Raw genomic sequence first — 18,068 nt, forward strand, 5'->3', positions numbered from 1 at the left:
CACTGCACCAGCTACCAAGGAGGAGAAACATGACTGCTACTGCTGAACCCAGGACACTAGTTCTGGAGTAGTAGTTCTATATCCAGGAGTTTGTCCCAGTTGCATTCCAGAGTGGGTCATATGAGAGTAGATGTGTGCTTCATTTTAGTTTGAAGGATATAGAAGGAGCTGGATTTAGGGAGTGAAAGAGACACTGTCAGACCTCAGGGCAGAGGGAAAGTCATAGGCTTGGAGTTTAACTTGAGTTGTTGGCACTCAAATGAAGAAGACTTGATAGGCTGTTCAGCCTGAAGGAGACTTCAGGGAGACCTGACAGAAGCCTTCCAGCACCTAAAGGAGCTGACAAGGAAGCTGGGGAGGGACTTTTTACAAGGGCCTGTAGAGACAGGACAAGGGGGAATGACTTTAAATTGACAGAGGAAAGATTTACATATTAGGAAGAAGTTTTTCACTGCGAGGGTGGTGAGGCATTGAAAGAGATTGCCCTGAGAAGCTGTGGCTGCCCCATCCCTGGAAATGTTCAAGGCCAGGTTGAATGAGACTTTGAGCAACCTGGTCTAGTAGATTTTCATGGCTATAGTGTAGACCCATTAGATTCCTTTCATATTAACAATTTTTCTCCTCTCTCTGTCAATCCCCTGCTTGGAGGCATCTATCGGATTTAAAGGAAATACAGAAGTAATTGCTCCTTGCTGAATAAACACTAATCCCAAGACAAGACACAACAAACCCCACATTCATACTTCCCAGTTTCTGGTTACTCCTCTCCCCAGGGCATTCATCATGAGAGGATCTTTACACCTATAGAAGACCAACCTTTTCTGCATAGTTCATGGCTCAATTTCTGAACAGCAGCAATTTTATAACTCAATTTCCCTTTTCTCAGCCTTGCTCAGACAGCAATTTTCTATTTGTGGCCCAAGGCTTTCTGGCATTTGTCTCAACTTTCAATTCAGCTCCCAGTTTGGAATCAGCCTTATCGGCCCCATGACAGGCTTCTCCCCTCCCAGATGTGCCAGCTCATGTTACTTCCCCATCAATGAATATGTCCCAGGCTTACTTTCACACACTTCTGCTAGTCCACTGCCCCAAGTGGTTTACTCTTTGATAGCCTCCCATTAGCCTCTCTTCCTGGTACACAGGATAAAGGACTGTGGTAGGTTCGCCCTGGCTGGGTGCCAGGTGCCCAACAAAGCTGTTCGATCATTTCCCCTCCTCAGCTGGATAGGGGAGAGGAAAATATAACAAAAGTTTTATGGATCGAGATAAGTACAAGGAGAGATTATTCACTAATTAAGGCAAACCAGACTTGACTGAGGGAATAAATTTATTATCAATCAATCACATCAGAACAGGATAAAAATACCCCACAACCAAATCTTAGAAACACCTTCCTGCCATTCCTCCCTTCTTCCCAGGGCTTAACTTTTCTCCCATGTTCTCTACTTCTCCCCTCAAGCAACACAGGGGGATGGGGAATGGGGGTCGCAGTCAGGTCATCACATGTTGTTTCTGCTGCTTCTTCCCTCTCGGGGGGGGGGGGGACGAACACTCCTCACAGTCTTCTCTCACTCCAGTATGGCATCTCTCCCACAGGACACAGCTCTTCACAAACCTCTCCAACATGAGCCCTTCCCATAGACTGCAATTCTTCACTAACTACTCCAGCACGGGTCCTTTTCACAGGGTACAGTCCTTCAGAATTATACTGCTCCAGCATGGGTCCTGCACAGGGGTCACAAGTCCTGCCAGCAAACCTGTTCCAGTGTGGGCTCCTCTCTCCATGGGTCCACAGGTTCTTCCGTGAGCCTGCTTCAGCACAGGCATCCCACAGGGTCACAGCCACCTTCACACACCCGTCTGCTCTGGCATGGGGTCCTCCATGGCCTGCAGGTAAGATAACTGCTTCACCATGTACCTCCATTGAGCTGCAGGGTGACAGCCTGTTTCACCATGGGCTGCAGAAAAATCTCTGCTCCAGTACTTGAGGCACTTCATCCCCCTCCTCCTCCACTGACCTTGGTCTCTGCAGAGTTTTTTCTCTCACATATTCTCATCACCTCTTTCTCCAGCTGCAATTGTTCTTCCTTTACTAAATGAGATGTCTTTCGTGCCCATTTCTTTGTATCTATAGGATACCAGCACAGGTTAAGTCATCGGTTCAGCTGCAGTGCCTGTTACAGTGGTTGGAGTAGCTGCAGCGCCTGTCACCTTTTTATCAGATCCAGAAACCTTTTCTTCCTCTTGATGTTACCGAGTAGTGTTGAACAGGGCTGGGTAGGCATGGGCCAAGACCCAGCACATTGCAGTGATTTGTGACTCTCTGGTATTGCCAGGGCGACAGTATACTTTTTCCAAATATTCTACTAGTTTTTCCAGATTTTGTACTTGTTCAGGGTTGACTTTCCAAGACACTGGAGGTACCCACTGTCCTAGGTACTTGCCCATACTATCCCACACACCCTGTCACTCATAACTGTCCATCTAGTCTTGGGTCAGATCTCTGGCTGCTGTTCATAAATAGTTGTTTAGCTTTAAACAAGACCTGAACTATATACAGCAACATGCTGGTTCCTAACAGATATGACCAGGTTGGTTTTAAGGATATTCAAAGGACATTCAAAATCTTTAAAGTTCTCAAACAGTACTGCAATCGCCCTGGAGAAGGATGATGTCAGAAGTAAGGAAAGCCATTCAAGAAACGCAATTTTGAGAACAGGACATAGCATGCAGAGGTCATGTGCAAGTAGATCCCAAATGCAAATGGAATTACCTCCAATTCTCGCCCTATGTATTTTTAAATCAAAAGCTATCTTCCTTTTGTAGTACCATGCCTTTGGCTTAAAGGAAGCTATGGCTTGTCACTAAAAAAAGAAAATAAAAATCAGCAACTGAAGTTGAGGTTTCTGAAAGCCATCATAAATACAATTATTCTAGAGAATGGAAAGATTTTTCATTCACTGTCACATAAACTTATTAAATTGAGCAACTATATGTACATGTTTGGAAGAATTCAGCTGAATCTGTATGCATGTACACTCCCAGAAACCAAGCAGTAAAATATGTATATATATATACTGCTTATAGATATTTTGATGCAAGCTTCTAACTGGGTTTTTTATGCTTTAATAGAGGTAAAAATATTGTTGGTTATTGTAAAAAAACAGTAACAGCATGATTGCTCTGAACTATTTATAAAAGCACTAGAACATGGGGGAAACTAATACTGTTCTTTGAGTACCACCATTAAGAATGAACATACAGATAGTGTCTTATTTAATCATATATATACACTGAGAGGTAAAACACCCCTATTTTTGCCACTTACTAGGGAAATATACAGTTCAATAGGCTTAGAAGAATGCAGAAAACAGAACTGACAGCAAGAGGTGTTTTCTGGAAAATATGCAAGCATTTCAGGATAACAAATATAGGTTTGGGTCATTCACAGTATCCTAGTTGCTCTGTGATACTGACTATTGTTGGTACAGTTGAAATTAAGCATATTTCATGACAAGATGTAGAGATGTGGTCCCTCTTACCATGTCTTTGTGGACACAAACAGCATCGTACAACATGGGAGACCACAGACAAATTACATTCTTTCAAAGACTTCCATCAGTGTCACGTTTTGCACCTCTTTCAGGACCACTATGGCTTCCTCAAACACAGTTTATTAACTGTACCCGTGCTTCACCTAGGAGTTCCAAGGCAAAATTCATGGGATCTCCTGCAGACCTCACTAGCCTTGCTTTGCTTTGCTTTGCTCATACCTAATCCACATGTAGGCTAGAGGAGACCTAGCCACACAGGAAGGCTTCACTTTCAATACAGTCTGACAACTGTAAACTAAGGAATTACTCGGATACTAATGTAATAGGCACAGTATTAAACACCAGGGGAAAAACAGCAAGAAGAGAAAGAAATAGAACCAGATGTTTGCACAGAAATAGTGTTTTCTTTGTGCATAATAAATTCTGTAGTATGTTAGAGTTAAAAAGAAGGCTCCTTTCTGAGAGAGCATAGCATTGTGATCCTATATGGATCAGATACATAGTTTAAGTTATGGGGGTTTCAGCTGATTGAAAAACTGTTTAGCACTTCAGGGTAGCAGTATGAAAGCTGCTTTGCTCGCATTCATTACAGCATTATAAAGAATGTTTTTGTGTTCTACTACAAGGTTTTTGTATGGGAAGAAGAGGTTTGCAACCAGGGAAGGATTCATCTGCATAACAGCAACACCAGTTACAGCCTACACAAAGTACAAGCAAAAACTAATTTCTTTCGCAACTGTCAGCAAGTGTTAAGACAGCCTTGTGCTTTGGGGAGAATAAAGGCTTAGATCATGCCAAGGACAGGAGCAACCCCCTCCCCTTGAAGCACATCAATGGGACATCCTGCCAACAGCACAGAGCCAGACTCTCGTTTTCCAAAACATATGCACTGCTAAAGGTGGATCAATGCCATCAGGAATGGATACATGTCTATCAGGAAGAGAAAAAAGATTTTATGCGAAGCTATCTTACAAATGACAATAGCCTGTCTCCCTTCCACCTCAAATACTTTTATTTCTAAAAAAAATACTTAGAAGTAGCCCTTTTCTCTCTTCTCTCCTGAAGAGAACAGCTTACCTTTCAGCTGGGAAAGGTTACATTCTACCATGTACTTTCATGCTTTATCAAGGAGGTCTCTGCCAAGAGTGCAGTATCCTGTATCGCACAGGACCCTTCCTGAAAGGTAAGTTCCAGCTGAAGCTAGTCCAGAGAGCTGCTTTTGTGCATCCACCTGGAATAACCAGAATCATCCATTCCATGAGATGGGCTAGTCCTTGGAGAAGGGCTAGACAGAGGAGACACAATAACTATCTTCAAAATAATAACCATTCAAACTGATAAAAAGCCACTGCACACCCCAAGGAAACAGATCACTTCCGTATCTGCAGTGGATAGGGTAAGACGTAACAGAGAAGTGAACAGAGGGGTTTTAACAGAGGGCTTTTAACAGAGAGGTAAACACAGGAAGAATGTCCAGGAAGGTTACAAATCTGCAACTGAGATGATGCAAGAATCTCACAAGAATGGCTTAGATGCAATCATTCTTTACTTTGGGTAAGGGCCTGGATTTACTGATCGCTGGAGATCCCTCCCAGCTCTCTTTCTTCCATAATACTATATTCCCAGTGTTAAATTTCCCAGAACACAGGGAAATACCTACGCCCATGTAGAGTCACACCCCAAACAGAGTCTATTATGTGGAACAGTGTCATTGGTAGACAAGAAAGACTTCAGCATGCAAGGTATCTCAGCCCCAGAGGCAAGGTTCAATTTGGTTTCTCAGCAGCAGAATGTGTTCTGGAAGATACAGAGCAGGTGAGGAAGGGGCACTGGGGTTAATAGCACAACGAAGAGTGAAAGCCCCCTTCCCATCACTCGATCTCAGCCTCTTCCTTTGAAGACTACATCAGCAGGCCTCCACAACCCCCCTACCTACTCCTTCTACAAAGAAGAACCTACTCCCCTAACCCCTTTAGAAGGCAGGAAAGGCTCAGAAAAATACGAGTCCTCCTCCTTCACGACATATATAAGATGAAGGACAAAGCTGGGAAGGAAAAGCTAGCATAGATGTTGGATAGAAGGGCATTCTCCTACTGCTGTCCCTGTGGGGCAGGAGCTGCTGCTGTGGGGAAGAAAGTAGGCACTTCCTTCTTTCACAACTAAACTCTTCCTATACAGGAAGGACCTACAGTCTTGTTTGGGGGTGGCCTAGGCAATAGATTCTCCCACTGTGCCCTAAGCTGGCTCAAAAGGGAATGTCCTAACCTCGGGCTTGGATTTGCATGCTTAGGTTGTTTGCACTCAGCTTGCTTCTTGTGTGCCACAAGCAGAAGAGCTGGACTGTGTATTGTCAGGAGGTAAGTAGCGGCAGACATGTTTCACTCAACACTTGCTGACATTTTAGTGGACCCACACTACCACATTTTCAAGAATATTTATGAGAAGGACAAGTGTACAGAATTACAGGTAAGCCTCAGCCACTTTTTCTTCCTGACCTCCATCATCCAGCTTCATGCGTGCATGTGAGCAGTCAAATACGCACAGCAGGAGCTGCCTTTCTGGTACTTTGAGTTTAGCTTGGCCCACCTCCCAGCATTTCTACTTATATAAAAAGTATACAAACTCTGCCACTGACGTATTGTATCCCTTTGTAGATTAGCAAAGCCAATGCTATGTCAGAGACCAGCAGATGTTTTCAAAATGACCTGGGTGTTTGACAGGAGAAGTGCAGACAGGGCGCAGTAAAAGAAACAGGGAGGAGGGGTGAGCAGCTTAGTAAACAGTACTGAGCAGGGGATGCTGTCAAGTTGAAAGACACAATCACAGAAAAATGTGTCTCAGCACCACATTCAGTTATGACTCTGGGAAGGTTATTCTTCAATTCTCTAGTCCACCATAACACTACCTGTTTTGCCTTCCATCACTTCTTAATCTAAATTTTCAAGTGTGGGACAAACTACAAAGTATGGTTGCTTGCAAAGCAAGAACATGGGAGCAGATATTTTCAATGAATCAGGCCTCCTTCAAAGCCAGCCCAAAGGCATCTTAGCATAGGCCTGTACAAGCAATAGGGAAGGATTAGCAGCTCAGCCCACCCTCAGAGCAGCCAGCTCATCTCTTGCACAGTAGTCAAATACCACAGATTTACCTCCCTACCCTCCTTTGCTCAAGCCAAATCTGTGCCTACTATCAATAATTATGATTTTCTCTTGCAAAGAATACAAAAACATACTTAGCTTTGAACTGCAGCAAAAATCAGATTTGCTAGGTAGAAGCATAGGGGTATAACTAAGTGTGGAAGTATGGGCATGCAGGTGGCCTAACTTTCCCATGTAATTACTGATTATTTATTTCTTCCCAAGCAGGCTGCAGGGAGCATGCAGCAAGGCAGCTTTAAAGGATGATTTCAGAAGGTGTTTTCCCAAGCTGCTTATTCTAATTACACAAGTATCCTTCCAACCATACTGGTTACAGTGAAGAGTTTGTTATGAACCACTGACGGTTTTAACATCTTACCTCATTGCACTTTCGAGAAGGAATACACCTCTGTCAGTGTTTGACTGGTATTTACAGCAGTGATAACAGAACCAATGTACTAATAATTTCTTCAGTGATACTTTATGACGTTAGTGCAGACTATCTCTTTTGTCATTACAATATGGAAAGACAGAATTGAAGTGATTTTATAAATACTTCCTAGGAAAAAACAAGGGGAAGAAAATAGGTCTCAGGAAATATAAAGTATATAAGACAATTATTTTCAAGTTATTGCAAGGGGAAACAGTCCAAACTGTGCCCTTTTGAAATAGCTCATTGCACCTTTGAAACACCAAATTAGAACATTTCTCTAGAAGCAGAAAACGGCATAAGGTCTCATAGAGTACAAGAGAAAAGCAAGCCATTCAGTAGATAACACGACATCAAGAACTCTTTTCCATTGTAGACAGGGTATGACAATCACTTAAATACAATCCATGATGTCAGAAGAAGGTATCAGAGAAGACTGAGTTTTTTCAAGCTACAAAACCCAGAATACCTCCTGTTCCCCAACATAAAATTTAGAAAGGGGCATAAAATTTACAGAAGTTTTGTAAATTGAAGACAAGGAGAATTTTTTTCAACAAATCAGGAAGCTCCTTTTTAATCCAATAGTAGAATTAATTAGCTGTTTATCGAGCATTTCTGTGGACTGTGTGCCTTTTTTAGGCTTAAAAGACCAGATCTGTTAAATTCTGTGTATTTCATAGATGTCATTGTACAGCTGGCCTACAGCTGTGAACAACCATATTTTGAAATAATTTGTCTGAAATACACCTGGGACTTATTTACCAAATGAAATGCAAAAAAGTTGTTACTGAGAAAAATTTAGCTATACTGTCCCCATTTTATCCTTGGCTTAAAAACTTCAGCATGCACATTTGCTCTTTGAAACATGCACAGTTTTATGGCCACTCTGTATTCCTTTTAAAAGGCAGCTTACCATTGCTACAATAACATTTCAAATACACAAAATGCTGGTGGCATACCACAGGAAAGTGAGCTTGCTTCTTTTTGAACAGAATTAGCCAGGCAAATAATAAATATCACAATAAGATTTTAACCATGCTGCCATGTTATTTTCATATACAATTATCCATCACACATAAAATCTGATCAGTTGTGTCAAAGATCACTACTGAAATCTACCAAAATCAGTGTCTCAGTTGATCACAGGGACATTAAAACACTTGTAGAAATCAAAGTACATCAGCTGGCATAGTCTTCTTGGCTACCTATAGCAGTGGAAAGCAATTTATAACAAAGAAAATAAATGCCTATAATGCCTATGCTTTTTTCCCCTGTATAGGCACTGCTACAGAAATTTCTGAAGTGTAGATCTGGCTTTTGGAAGCCAGCATTGTGCTCACACACACTCACATTAACTATTCATTTTGATTTGTCTTACCTGAGTATAAAAAAACCTCACTAAGGAAACATTAAGAACCAAAACCCTATGGTAAAAAATTCATCTTGTCCAGCCAATATTTTCATACTTGCAAGCTAGCACTCACTGAACTACATAGCGTTTAATGCTTGTTTCTTCCATCCATTTTAATGGTGCCCATCACACATAATAATTTTTACCCAACCCTTTTCTCCTGCTCTCCTCATCAGATAAAGAGTGGCCTTACAGATTAAATGCAGGTGTTCTTGCCTGACTCACAGTCATTTGAGTGAGTGAGGTGACTAATTGCTGCTGATATAAACCCCCCAAAACCCACCAATACCCACAAACTAGGGATATCTGAATCTCTGCAGGCCACTGGTTAGAGTTACGCTGCCCTTGATAAAGAGATGCTGAAGCTGCTTCCAGCCCTAACAAAACCGTGTCGGTGGCTGAGATGCAGCACTCTGTACCCATGGAGATATTTCAAGGGCCTCCTTGGACTTAACGCAGAGCCCCAGCAGCTGCACCTGCTTGGAGCAGTTCCAATGCCATGCTCCTAGGTCCTGGAATACCTACAGCACCAGCTAAGGCCCTATAGTGCCACCACTGCAGTCCAGACTCCAAACAGCATTGTTGCTGCAAGCATGGAGTGAAAGAACTCTACGATATTTCTTCCATCACTTACCATCTTACAGAGCATGTGAAACTTTTTGCTGATACAGGGATTTTAACATGACTGACATTCTCACCCTGTGGACACTTCATTGCTACAGTCTCAGCTGGGCTATCCCATCTTCTTACACTGAAGGTCATGGTCAGAGCAGCGTGGCACTCTTTCTAATGGGACCTCAGAGCAGTATCTGAGGTCTGATCAGTCGCATTGAGTGCTGTGTTGCAGCTTTTGCACTATTGGCAATTTGGCACTATTTTGCACAATTTGGCACTATTTTGCACAGCTTGGCACAGCCCTCACAGAGCTAGGGTTCAGTCTTGCTATCATAGCTTTTAGCAGTTTTATGCCATAGAGTATGCAGTCCAGCCAAAAGACATGCCCTTCTCCCTGGTAGCTGGTACCGCATCAACGTTTTAGCTGTACTCAGTGGAACCTGTATCAGACCGAGGGGTCTCGCTTGTTTTGTGCCCTAAAGTCCAGGCTAACAACAGTGTCCTCTCAATGTTTGACTAACATATGTAATTAAGACCCACCAGAACAAGTTGGGAAAATCCCAGGGGATCTCAGAGCCTTGTTGCTATCATGCACACTCCACAGCAATGGGGAGGAGGTTATGCAGTCCCAGGGAGCTATGACGAAGCTGCTGTTAACTTTAGTAACAAGCAGTTGTGCAACACCATTTTTTAGACACCCACAGAAATAGAACAGCCCTGGCCAGCGCAGGTACAGAGCTACAGACTAAGAACTGCGGAGCATGCAAGTCATAAAAGGAGCACAGAAATGTGACCGAGGTGGTATTGGTGAGCAAGGTAAATAGCTTTGCAGCAGCTGCCAAACCACTTGTTTTGCTGTTTGCACATTACATCAACAGCATCCATCACCTCCACAAGCTTTGCAGAAACACCTCAATTTTCTTTTCCTGTACTTCATCTGTTTTTCTTCTCTCTCACACATACACTTTGCCTCATACTCAACAGGAATAAATTATTACATCTTTAGACATTGTGGCAACAGAGGCACTATTGACAGTTTAAGTGATGGGTTCAGCTAAAATTGAATTAACTCCTAAACAGAAAAACACACAGAAGTCTTATCTGAGAAGCTGCAGCAGTTTTGGAAATAATGAATTGATTCCACACAGCAGAAGCGGGTTAAGTTTCTCGTTCTCCTTGGAGCACTAATTTTTAGGCCTTCCTGCCTGAAACATTTGAAAACCCTCATTAAAATTTGTTGGACAGATCAGGCTTCACAATATCTGTTTGGAAATCCAGCTGTTACAGCACACAAAATACAGCACACGAGGCAGAAATGTAAAATCTACTTCAAAAGGAACAAATGAGTTTTTCACCACCACCCTACTCCCAAACTGAATCACTAAGCATATGATGAACCATGATTTTCTTGCAAAAAGCAAGGATCAAGTCATGGCACTGGGTCAAAGCTCTGAAGAAGCAACACAGAGCATTTGGGCTGAGTATACGCGTGAGTTTAGTACAGCAACTTAGATGTAGCTTCAAGGCCTGCAGTTTAAACAAGGATTGGTGAAAAGATGTGCTATAGATTCCAATGGTTTGCAGAACACAGTAGTAGGTCAGCCTACCTTAATAATGTTCCTTATTCAGAGCAGCAAGCATTTTTTTGCCTTATCACTGTGCCATAACAGCCACAAAGGCCCTCCTCAAGGGCTGATGTCTCACTATATCAGTGAGCATTTAAGTGGTGATTTATATTAAATTGGATCATCAAACCACTGAGCTTTTACCACTGCAGCTGGTAAGTATAAACATACACACCTCTGGATCTTATTTTAACTACAAGATCTTAAGTAACTATTGAAACTTACAGCTCATCTAGCAAAAGAGGAGGGGGAAATATCAGATTGGAGATTTATATATTACAGTGGGTCATCATAACCAGGAAAAGAACTGTTTCATCAACAAAGAACCCGTTGCAATTGTAACTGTTATTTGTATTTCACCCACTAAACCTCCTGCCTCTTTGACTCAGCACTGCTCTCTGTGGAAAGCAAAACACCACTGGGCACAGTAAAACCTGAAATATTTTTTTCTTCCCATCAGTATCTGGGTCAAGCATACAGCAAACACTTTGTTTTTCTCAGCTTTTTTCTCTGTGCTACACAGGAGGCACCCATAAGGATATCCATACTGGGTCTGGTCAGGTCCACATAGCTCAGTACTTCACCTCTGCCAACAAGGCAGAGTTACCATGTAATGAAGAGGAAACAGTGAACCTCCATGCATCAGCAGAGCAGCATCGACTGGGGTATTACTGTAGTGGAGGAAAGTTCTGCTTCGTGGTAACCACAAGCAGTATAAACGCACACATACTTTGGTCATGCTCCTGTCAGCTCTATCAGCTCTCCTGCATGCCAAGCATTGACCAAACACTGACTGAATGAGGACTGATTTCTTACAGGATGTGGCTTCCACAAGTTAAGCCAGGTCCCTGGGTGAATGAAGAAAGCACTAAGGGGTCCACCTCATGTGTTTGCAGAAACCAAATATTTGGTTCTTTCCAATATATTGCTTTGATCAGTTTCTGCATTTAAAAGTTTTTTGTTTTTGTTTTTGTTTTTTTTTTTTTAACAAAGTAAAACTCAGCTGAAGTGAAGCAATGGGATGCTTTATCTGTCATTTAAGTTTTGTGAGATCTCAGTCCTATACAACAGACTAAGTCTAAGGAAAGAAAGCTTCTCACAAAACCCTAACATGACCACAACAATGCTTCCCAAACCACCAGCATCTGAACCCCAACTCAGGAAGGTGTCTTGGAATTCTAAAACACACACACACACCCCACGCGTGCACACACACACACACTCCAAGTTTACACATCTCAGATTGCCTGTCTTCAGCAATCACATTCAATGGGCTCTGCTTTACCCTCTGCTTTGGGCAACACTATTTGGAATTTTTTCTGAGCAGTGTTTCTATTCAGAAGATACCAAAAAGATCACAGAACTGGCATATGAATTCCAGGTAATTTCTGGGATCTGGTTTTAGTTTCTTCACAGATTCAGATATCTGAGCTGGTTGAATTTACTTTAGTTTTTCAAGGTTGCTTTGTACCAAAGACTTTTTTTTCAAAAGAATGAGAAAGAAAGAAAGAAAACCAATCCTCTGGAGAGAAACACAGATTTGTAAGGCCTGTGGACAAATCTTGGACTGCTATTTATCTTTCCTGCAGCAGGTCATCTCTATCTTGAGGGACCACTGACCTACATAATGTCTAAAAGAGACTAATTAGGAGGAAATTAAGAAAGTGGATTGCATTTAAAATCGATCCCATTTAAAAATAAATCAGTGGCAAAGCCAACCATCAATATGTAGGAAGAATTACTTTGCAAACAGGTGACACTTGTGCAGTAGCAACAAGATCATAGCCCGTATTTTCTATCGGAAAAGTACAGTTCTATTGCTTTGTTTTAGCTAGTTAATGATAGACGGGTTGCTGGTTGGGATTTTTATTTATTTGTTTGCTTTAGTGAAACAAAAGAATCTTATTGCATAAATTTACCGTAAAGGGACTTTGCTGAAGACCATTGAGAACAGTTGTGAAGACCACCAATTCATACACCGCTATGAGCCTCACTGCTCTTCTGGTAAGGTTGGTAACGTAACTGTAGACATCCAGTTTGCAGTATTTTGGCTGGGGCATGGTTGCAAGCACTATATCAGACAAGTCTCCAACATCCCTTCCTGGAAAGGCCTTGTTGTTAAGAGCTGTAATATCATGTATGATGTTCTAACCACATCCTGCTATTATGATTTTACAGAGAATATGCAGTTGGAAACAAATGTACAAAATAAATTCTTGTTGGGAACATGACCTAAAAGTATCTTGGCATTGCAGTATTAGACAAAATAGGTAGGTGTTAGTGACTGCATTTTATCAAAGTTAAACTGATGATGAGATTACTAACAGTGGTTAATTTTATATCGAGTGGTTATACGAAAACCTACCAGTAGTTACCTAGGTGTGTTTTCAGAGGCTGATTACTCATCTTGTACCATAAAACTACTTTTATCAAGTTTATTAAAATTTATATTATTTTTATTGCTAGCTAAGTAAGTTGAAATTTACTGATGGCTTGCATAAAGATGCAGTTTTAGCCTACTATTTTATTAAAGCTGTACTAAACCCGTCAAAAAGCCTCTGTACCTTTTTGAATGGCAATGCAACAGAGTGCTACAGCAATTACTTCATTGCAGAACTGACAATCTTAACCTCAGGATAAGTAAAGTATACAATGCAAGTCAGGCAACATAATAGGCCTGCTTGTTGCATGGTTTCTTCTTTTTTTCCTGTGCTCCTTCACTGCTATAGTTTCCTCCAAGAACACATAGCATTTATTTCTGAAAATATCGTCTTCACAGATAATCTTTTAAAGTGTTTCTGCAGATTGTTTACAATCAGAACAAATTTCTTTTTTTAAGATATCCAACTATCACAATTCTAACCCATGATTTGGTCCTTCGTGAGTTCTTAATTTTTACTCGTATGCTTGTTATAAGGAGCTTCATAAATTTGCCATTCTCTTTCTCTTCTCATGTGCAAAGATCTAGCAGCATGCAGAAATATTTTGAAACTTTTAAACAAGAATTACATGGCTAATTCACCAATAAAGTGTGAACATCTGCACGTGGTGAAAGTAAGCAACTGGTTGTTCCATTAACTCTTTCAACCAAAAGTAAACACAATCGTCAGCCAAGAATAAATAAACTCAAACATACAAACCTACTTATCAGCTTGAAAAATCCCCAAACCCAACTTAAACACTAGTATTGCCAGTTGGGTGACAATTAAAGAGCTGAAGTCTTCCTTGTCTCTGTCTGGTCTCTACAGCGGCATGGTCAGACAAACCACTGCAGAAGCAGTTTAAAGGTGTGGGCACAAAACCAAATAAAATGGAAGGCTAAACTTCACCTCTCATTTAATTGTAAATGGAAATAGTATCAGCAGTTCTGCAAAGGAGAGCCTTGTGACTGAGAAACTTTAAACTTGAATTCAGAATCCTGGGAACTCCTTAGTCGGTAATCCTAAAGCACACAGGTATTATGTCCTAATTTGAAGTAAATCAAGAAAAATCCTCCCCTGAAAACATAAAGATGACAAAGAGGTAATGTTGCAGATACTGACTCAGACTATCTTGCAGTAATGTCAGACTCCAGCAACTGATGTTCCTAAACTCTGTACAGAAAAATAAAACTCAATGGTGCTTAGAGTTTTGCATCCATGAACATGAGGCCAGCTTCAACCATACATACTTCTGCTCTTGCACCCCTCCAGCTGACAATTATGTACCAGTAACAGTCAGAAGCTTGACTTCCAGTGCTGTTTTCTGCTGTGTCTCGGTTTTGCACTGTTTGGTGTTGTACTTCTGTATATCCTTTCAATACATCTCCAGCTCTCTCAGATACATATCTGCTCCATATCATCATGCCACACTCAGCTTCCTAGATACCCAATTTACTTAACCTAACCACCTGGCTGTGATCACAGCTTTTTGATCACTACAAGACTGATTTGTTTCAAAATGCTATTGAAATCTCTATCCTGCTATCTAACAGGATATGAGCCCATGTGCTAGCTGCACAGCAACTTGGACAGAATGCTCTGCCCCCCCCCACTACAATTAGTCCTCTTAAAAGCAGGTTATGGGTGTATAATCAATATAGCTATTGATTTTGTACCAAAACTAGATTGAGGACTTCTGTGTATGCATTATGCAGTCTAGCCATATTCAATGTATGCATAGGATCCTGGGGAAGAAAGGGGGAATGTGTTGCAGGTCAAAGTGGGGTTTGAGACCAAGCAACTGCTAACATTTCTCAGCATAAAAGAGCTACATGAGGAACTTCCATGCACACATGGGTTGCTGATAACCTCATTGAGACTGTTTGTGTAAGTGGAGTCTCATTAACATCAGGGTAGGCTCCAGCATCTGGCCACAAGAACATCAATTAATCGCCCACCAAGTTATCTAGCAAAAAACAAATGCAGACTTCCAATGTTCAAACAAAATTAGTTTGTAAAAGAAATAGGCTACAAGTTCATGCATTTGGTGCCAAGTCTACTCTATGTTCACCAGGTTTGCTATGAGTTACAAGAAATGGAGGAAATGGAGGTTTGGCTTTCTAACAAAGAAACATCCTAAAGAAAGAAAAAACATTTCCTGTCTGCCAGTTACACTGAGAATACAGAGCTGGTCTTGAGAAATCTATATCCTCTCTCTAGGGAAAAAAGATGTCACTGCTATACTTACTCTTCCTTGAAATATTACATCTTTCTGTATTCAATTTCCATAGTTTCTGATTGTAGACAACTCTGTTGAAACTACTGTAATTGAAAACAATACAAAAGGAAACACTGAAGTATTACATGAAAGTGGTGTTGTCATTCAAAAGCACTTCCGCAGCTGGGAGTACCTCAGAGATGTTTGCAAGCTTTGTGGAACCCTTGCAAGCTTTGTGGAACCCTCGTGAGTTAGATGCATCAAGACTGATTTTCCTTGACAATAGGGGAACTATTCAAAGAGTATTCAAAGACAAAGAGCAATTACAGCAAAGAAATTAGCTAAGCCTACTCCTATAGCCAGTGAATTCAATGATTTTAGTCATTCCTCTTCACTGTCAGCAGAATGGAAATTCAGCACTGGACGAATTAAAATTTATAGCCAAAACAGTCAAGTCAAAAGAAGCCAGACAAGTCGCTAACACAACTGCCATGATCTAGACAGGCACTGATTTCACTGCACCATGCACTTCCCTATTTTCCAACTACTGTCATACGTACTGGCAGTATGATTCCTGGTGAAAAAGAGATCCAATGACTGCTTCAGTAGAAACCAGTGCGTATTTTGGCCCTGGTTTCAGCAGGAGAGAGATTAGTCCAAATTTTGAGATGCACCAGAGATATAGCCATAATGGCTATTTAAAAACTCTTTAATACTAAGCATCTCCTGCATTGTCCAAATTAATTGGAATATATCATCTTTTCCAAAGGATGTTTTGTCCATATGCAGGCTGTGGGCTTTGTCCATATATAGGTTGTGTGGTCATCATTCGGATGAACAAAATGATGAGCAATGCTTCCAGAGCAGCCTGCTGCACAGTTGTCCCCATAGCACATGCGCACAATGCATGCCCAGCACTGACCAACCACATAACATCTGCTGCCCACGTGCTGCACAGCCAGCCTACGCATGCAGAACAAATCCAGGGCACTCAGGATGCATCAGCTCTGGGTGCCAACTCCTGCACATGGGAAGGCCCAGCTGTGCAGCACATGGGCAGTACAGCCAGGTCACCCCAAGGTACCCTGGATCCAGCCTTGACCTTGACCAACTGCTGCAGTGTTTCTGTGCGTGCACATCCCTCTGCTGAGAGGATGTCAGACAAACTTTGCAAAACTGCCTCTGCTTATGACAAAAGATAACAGGAGAACAGCAAGTTCTTTAGGCTTTTCTTGAAGTCACACTACTGGCCATTGCTGGGGATGAGACACTGGGCTGCAAAGACTTTTGCCAAGCTTCATAGCTTTCTACCTTATGAATACCAATGCAGATTCAAACTTCTTTCTGGTTTGTGCTTTTATTAATAACCAATATTCTTCCAATTCAATTGAAGGAATTAGATTAGATTTTTAAATGAACTTACATCAGCTAATTTGGATTTCTCTGAGATACCTTTGTGATTTTCACAGAGAAAATATTAACAGAAAACTATTTCATATTCCACAGAAGACTGTTCCTAAGCAGAATTATATGGGCAACTTCAATGAAATTTTGCATAAGTCTGAAGTGATAAAAACAAACCAGATCCAGGCTGGCTGGGCAAGCACTGGCAGAAACATGCCAAACACTGAGCAGAACCTTACCGAAGCAAGTCTGCAGGAGTTCTTTTGGGACTTCAGTGCTCTGAAGAGCCAATTCCTTCACACAAAGAATGACTGCATAAACCAGCACTTTCTCATCTAGAAAATATGGTACTGAAGAGCAACAGAGATCATGTAAACTCATTCATGCTGAATAGGGGCCAGCTACTGTCTGCCTCTTCCAGCAGAGCACCTGGGGGTTATAAAAACACTAGCAGCTGGAAGGTTCAAGAATACACATGGGAATGTAAGAATACACATGGGAATGTGTTTTTTTCATACAATACTTAGTTAAACCATATAATTACTTGCCACAAGATGTCCTGGATGTGAACAGTTTACCAAATGTCTTAGCACTCAGAAACTATACGAGGCTACTTGAGTTGAAAATCACTGGAAGCTGGGAAAGTAAATTTTTTTCTTGATATGGCCCTTCTTATACGATGTTCTTGCAAACACGTATCATGACAATACAAACCTGTATGTGAGAACCAGGATCCGTGACCTATATTTGAAGTTACTTCTTCTTAGAGCACTTTATTAGGCACTGCAAGCTCTAAGACCTTCAACAGATAACAGCCCCAAAACATGCTTTAATTAATGACACAGAATTTTAAAACTGTATTAGAAACAATATTTTACTTTTGCCCTCCTCAGGGGCCACCAACATTAAGCTACTATTTTTGTCCTTTCATCTAGAAAATTATTTTATGTGAGATCACAGCATATTTCCAGCCACTACGTAATTAGTTCAGAATTTAAGACATTATACCAGAAAAAAAAAACTATGTCTTTTAGTAGATTTTAGTCCTCTAGCTTGCATTTTGAAGGTGGTGTATGAGCAAAAAACGTATCAGCATAAATCATTAATTAGGCCACTTCTCTGGAAAATTATACCAGAAGAAGAAAGTAGACTTGTTTCAAAGTGCCATTGGCAAGAGAATGACATTATAATCTAATTTTATATTACATGAAGGTACTAAATTGCTCCAGAAAGTCAAATTTATAAGGTTTACTA

The sequence above is a fragment of the Pezoporus flaviventris genome, unplaced genomic scaffold, assembly GCF_033815535.1.
Source record: "Pezoporus flaviventris isolate CSIRO_AGI_PZ_B2104156 unplaced genomic scaffold, CSIRO_AGI_Pfla_v1 ptg000001l, whole genome shotgun sequence".
NCBI lineage: Eukaryota > Metazoa > Chordata > Aves > Psittaciformes > Psittacidae > Pezoporus > Pezoporus flaviventris.